This window comes from Vicia villosa, unplaced genomic scaffold, assembly GCF_029867415.1.
Source record: "Vicia villosa cultivar HV-30 ecotype Madison, WI unplaced genomic scaffold, Vvil1.0 ctg.004700F_1_1, whole genome shotgun sequence".
In the NCBI taxonomy this organism is placed as follows: domain Eukaryota; kingdom Viridiplantae; phylum Streptophyta; class Magnoliopsida; order Fabales; family Fabaceae; genus Vicia; species Vicia villosa.
The window spans coordinates 125,763-132,133 of NW_026706495.1; the positions used below are offsets into that span (position 1 = coordinate 125,763).

General features: G+C 33.6%; 1 pseudogene; it reads left to right on the forward strand.

The window, feature by feature from the left end:
• The first annotated feature begins 4,671 nt into the window (after window positions 1–4,671).
• Window positions 4,672–5,493, forward strand: LOC131642251 (uncharacterized; annotated as a pseudogene).
• The last annotated feature ends 878 nt before the right edge of the window (window positions 5,494–6,371 follow it).

Genomic DNA, 6,371 nt, shown 5'->3' on the forward strand with positions numbered 1-6,371 from the left:
GAACAATCTACCATAAAACTAACCTACAATTTATCCCCACATACCCGCAATTATACCACTTATTAGAAAGTTGGAACCTCACTCTTACCTTAGCAAATTTTCTTCAAAATCTCTCTATCAATGGAGGTTCCTCTTGCCATAGCTATGCTCCTCTCTATTTTCACGTTCTCTTCAAAATTCCTGTGACTTTCGTCTATTTTTTAATTCTCTCTTTTTAGTTAACCCTTCACTATTACTCACGCTAATGGGCTTAACTCACACACCCCCACTATTACTCACGCTAACACCTCTTTATGGCCCAACTAACTAAGTACTCTATATTTTAATATTATTATTATTATTATTATTCAACTATATAATATAATTGCATAAATACTAATAATTCCTAATTTCACCAAATAATTTATGATAAAGCAATTAAATAATTAAATAAAATATAACAGGTGTTACACTTGCGATTAAGGAAATTGAGTTTCTGAATAGCCCACACAAGTCAGAACAAATTGTTCCTCATAGCACATTGAGTCAAGAATACGGAAATATGATACTGTTGTTTTTTCAATTGGACATGCATCAATGTTCTGCACCCAAACCACATTCAGTGTCGCCTCAAACAACACAAGGCCATGTAAACTCCGTGCTAAAGCTAACTGAACTTCTTGCAATTCAAAACCTCCACGTAACTTTCCTCAACACTGAATACATCCACAACCGTCTCATCCGTTTCAACGATGATATTCAACCTCTTTCAGAATGTTATCCTAAGCTTCAATTCAAGACTATACCTGATTTTCTTTGTGAGGAAAAACATACTGGATTTGGAGAAAACATATGAGATGTAATTGAATCCTTCAGTTTGTATGGTAAACCTTTTATGAAAGATATTATTGTTTCTAAGAAAATAACTTGTATTATTTTAGATGGAATCTTTGGTGAACTTGCTACTGATTTGGTTGCTGAATTTGGGATTTAATTGATTCATTTACGTACTATTAGTGCTTGTTGCTTTTGGTCTTTGTTATGTGTCCTCAACCTCTACACTCCTGGCCCTCTATGCCACCTACTCAATTCTATCAACAAAACATCATCCTTTACAAGCAACTTCTTCAATATTGATAGAACATGCATGACTTGGCTCAATTCTCATTCCTTGAAATCATTTATATATGTTAGCTTTGGTAGCTTTACACCAATGAAGAAAAAAGAGATCATTGAGATTTGGAACGGTTCAATGAATAGCAAAACACAATTTTTGTGGGTGATTAGGATCAACATGGTACAAGAAAAAGGACTATTGAAGGAGCTCAATGAAGGGACTAGTAAGGATAACAGGTTGATTGTGGAATGGGTTCCACAAGAAGAGGTGTTGGCTCACAAGGCAATTAGTTATTTTTACACATAGTGGGTGGAATTCTACTTTGAAGAGTGTGGTTTGTGGCGTGCCTATGATTTGTTGGGCTTAATTTGCTAATAAATGGGTTAACAGTAGGTTTGTGAGTGAAGTTTGGAAACTTGGTTTAGATATGAAGGATGTTTGTGATAGGAACATGGTGGACAGTATGGTGAATGAATTTATGATGAACATGACAGCTTAATGTAGAAATAAAAATATAACATCTTAAGTTTTATTTTAGAGCCATGAGGACAAGGTTCAAGTGAACCTGGAGGCAAGGATAGAGGGCTATAATAATATTTATAATTAGTATTGCTATTGGACTCTAGTTGTATTTGGGCTTTTAATAATTGTTGAGCTTTTAGGTTTATTATCTATTAAGAGTATTATATAATGTAGTCTCATAGAAGATGAAATTCTACTTTGGAGAGTGTTGAAATTCTGGTTACAGCAGACTCAGATGTCATATAAGGATGTCTTGACATCTTATCTGACATTCTGAAACAGACAAGGTAGGAAAACAAATAACAGTGCAGGAAAGCAATAAAAGCACAACAGAATTATTTACCCAGTTAGGATTCACAATCCTACTCTAGGGGCTACCAAGCCATGGATGAAGTCCACTATTAGCAGTATCAGTTTACAGACCCTGCAGCCAACACACCCGTTGACGATCTACGCACTTAATCACTACCCAATGACCCTTCTACCTAGGTCCTCCATAGATATGAGAAACACCTCTCACTCCCAATCATTGCAATAATGTCTAGCAGTCAACACCTCAGTCACTGCATCAACAGCTCTTCACTAGCATTCTCAGCACACAAACAAACATAACTTGGAGTTACTTACAAGCTTTCTCCAAGAACAAAACTGCACTCATTGCTTCACAGCTTCTGAGTGAGTAAGATAAACCTCTTGCATACAGGCTTCGAGGCACAAATCAGTGATCATCCCACAATCCAGGTGGTTCACTTACATGGCTAACCCTAAAGACTACATCTTTCTAAAACCAGCTTGCACCCTCAACTAGGTTACAAATCTTCTTATTTATAACCTATTCCCAACTGGACTTGGGCCTTCAATCACAGCCTTATTTGTTGTTACAAATCAGCAGAAAACTTGTGCTAAAAGTTAGGTCTTCAATCATAAGTTTCCTAAATTATCTCCATAATTAGAAACTGCATAATCTTCAGTATTCTGACTTGATTCTTTTGACCTTTAAACCTGCGCCACATAGGATTGCATAATATTCCATAGAATATTTTACATCTGCTGAGTACATACTGAATCTTTCATATTCCAGCTCAGCAGGCGCGATGTCATGAGTTTCTGCATATGACATCTCATAAGACATGTTGTCACATAATATGTCTCAACATTCCATAGGACATCTTGTTGTTGTACTTGGTTTGCACTTGTTTATATTTGTAAGTCCTATACATCCTATTACATGTTGCTGGTACTATATTTTAGTCAAACTTAAATTCCAATCACATAATTCAAATAATCAGCAAGTGTGGTTTGTGGTGTACGTGCCTATGACTTGTTGGGCTTACTTGCTGATCAACGGGTTAACAATAGGTTTGTGAGTGAAGTTTGGAAACTTGGCTTAGATATGAAGTATGTTTGTGATAGGAACGTGGTGGAGAGTATGGTGAATGAAGTTATGATGAACATGACAGATTAATGTAGTAATAACAATTTAACATCTTAAGTTTTATTTTAGAGCCATGAAGACGAGGTTCAAGTGAGCCTGGCGGCAATGATAGAGGCTATAATAGTATTTATAATTAGTATTGCTATTGGACTCTAGTTGTATTTGGGCTTTTAATAATTGTTGAGCTTTTAGGTTTATTATCTATTAAGAGTATTATATAATGTAGTCTCATAGAGGATGAAATTCTACTTTGGAGAGTGTGGTTTGTGGTGTGCCTATGATTTGTCGGGCTTACTTTACTGATCAACGGGTTAACAGTAGGTTTATGAGTGAAGTTTGGAAACTTGGTTTAGATATGAAGGATGTTTGTGATAGGAACATGGTGGAGAGTATAGTGAATGAAGTTATGATGAACATGACAGATTAATGTAGCAATAACAATTTAACATCTTAAGTTTTATTTTAAAGCCATGAAGACAAGGTTCAAGTGAACCTGGCGGCAATGATAAAGGGCTATAATTGTATTTATAATTAGTATTACTAGCTATTGGACTCTAGTTGTATTTGGGCTTTTAATAATTGTTGAGCTTTTAGGTTTATTATCTATTAAAAATATTATATAATATAGTCTCATAGAGACATTCGGAATCAATCAAAAAAAAATGAATATTTTATGTTATCTTTTCTATCTTCTAGTTTCTTAGTGTAGAAATTTATTGCATTTTTCATATTTTGTTAGGGTTCTAGTTTTTACACTCTAACATGGTGACTAAGACAAGTTCTTTATAAACCTTAGTATAACATTATGATAAATTTGATTGTAATGTTATCTTTCTCAATCATGTTTGTTTGTCGTGTAATATGTCCTGATTGTTTTTTAAAATTTGAAACTATTACCTACTACTTTATTTAATCCATAAGAGAAGAGTTTATTTGACATGAATGTAACTTTTTAAATATTCCTACCAGGATTCATAAAGTTGATAGTGAGAAATTATAAAATTCTATGCTCTTTTTATTAGGAGTAGTTCGTTATGTTACTTATGTAAATAAAAAAAATTATGTATAATTACTCCATTTTTTTATATTAATTTATATCGCAACGAGTATTTAGTAATTTAAATTTTTCCTCTTTCTAAACTTCCAAGGAAATATGTTATCTATATACAATGATTTGAGTTTTAAATCATAATAGTAATGCATTAATACACCTAATACAAACAAGGTGTGTAGGTCTTGTTTTGAAATACTTTTTTATAATATTGCCATAACAGATTTTTAGTGATGTGAAATATAAGGGAATGAATTGTCAACAAAATAAATTGTAGTTCGATTTTAATATTTTATAATTAATAGATTTTTTATGATTTATAAAAACAAAATTTTAATTTTAGTGCTTTGATTCACAAATATTTTTAGGATTAATAGCTATTTATCCCCCTGCCATATGGGGCATTTACGAAAAACCCCCTGTAAAAAAAAATCACATGAATGACCCTACAATTTTGAAAACGTCACTATTAAAACCTTCTCCATGCCAAGTCATCTAAAATGCTGATGTGTCATGTTTTTTCTGGTTTTTCCATTTTATTTAAATGCCACATGTGATAAAATATGTATGGAAGGACATTTTTACCCTCACGCATGTTCAACCCCTTTAACCAGAACCTTCTTCACCAACCTCCTTTCAAATATCATCATCCTCAACGGCGAAGGTAAACTCTTCATCAAAACCACTGCGCTCCGCAACCTCGACGGCGAAGCCTACATCAAAATCCGTAAGGGGAAACGCATCCCCGGCTACGAGGTGAATCTCACTCTATCTTGGGAAGGTGAAGCGAAAGACTCTGAAGGTAAGTCGTTGTTGAAAGTTAACGGTACTATTGAAATCTCGTATATCTCCGATGAGAATGTGGATGAGAATCCTGATATTAGGGTTACGGTTGAAGATGAGGGACCGATTGGGAAGAGGATTAAGGATGCGATGTTTTCGAAGAAAGGGATGATTTTGGAGAAGGTTAGGGTTTGGGTTCCGAGTATGGCGAAAGGTGGTCTGGTTAAAGAGGAGTTGGATACTAAGAAGTCGTTGCCGCAGCCGCTGAATTAAAATGAGAATCATGCTCTTGTTGCGACGGGGACGACTGCGAAGACTGTGAAGAGTGATTCTGTTAAAAAGGAGGGTATGGTGGTGGAGAAGAAGAAGGAAAGTAAGAAAGGGCGGAATAATATTGTGTTGACGGAGAAGTTTAGTTGTAGGGCGAAGGATTTGTATGAGATATTGATGGATGAGAATAGGTGGAAGGGTTTTACGCAGAGTAATGGGAGGATTAGTAAAGAGGTTGGTGGTGAGTTCAGTATTTTTGATTGGTCTGTTACTGGAAGTAATTTGGAGTTGCAAGAATCTAAGTTGATTGTGCAGAGTTGCAAGAATCTGAGTTGATTGTGCAGAGGTGTAGAGGTTGAGGTAAAAATGTCCTTTCATACATGTTTTATCACATGTGGCATTTAAATAAAATGGAAAAACCAGAAAAAACATGACACATCAGCATTTTGGATGACTTGGCACGGGGAAGGTTTTAATAGCGACGTTTTCAAAATTGTAGGGTCATCCATGTGACTTTTTTTTTACAGGGGGTTTTTCGTAAAGGCCCCATATAACAGGGGGTAAATAGCTATTAACCCATATTTTTATCGCGAAGAGTTGAATTTAAAACATTCAATAGAGAATAAATATACATTTTTTTCTTTACAAGGAGTTGAATTGGTCATCTATAATAAAGAATAACTAAGTCGTCTGCGAGTACAATACACAGACATGTATTATTGAATAAATATTTAAGACAAAAATTATATAAAATTAATATATCAATTTAAGAATTTAATTGGTATGCATTAATAGTGTAAAACAGTTTTACACTAGCAGTAAATCGTGATCCTTAAATGTTTATTAAAATTTAATTTTTATTTTAATTACCTATAAAATAATATTTATGAATGGTTGTGATGCACTGACTGTGTAAAAAAATTTACCCTGACAGTGCATAGTAATTAATCTCTAAATTTAATAGTCAAATTATATAGGAAATTTGTCACACTTTTAACTAAAAAATAAGAAAAGTGAAAAAACAATAAACAATATAAATAATAAAAGAAATATTTCATGCTTCTCTTTTATCGGTTAAAATTTTAAATAAATTTTTCTTGTGCCAACTATAATATAGGTATATAAACCTTACTATCAATATTTGAATTACACTACCTTCTCAAAAATATTACTCTTATTTCAATTTATAGTTTCAACTCTAGATTTAGAAGATC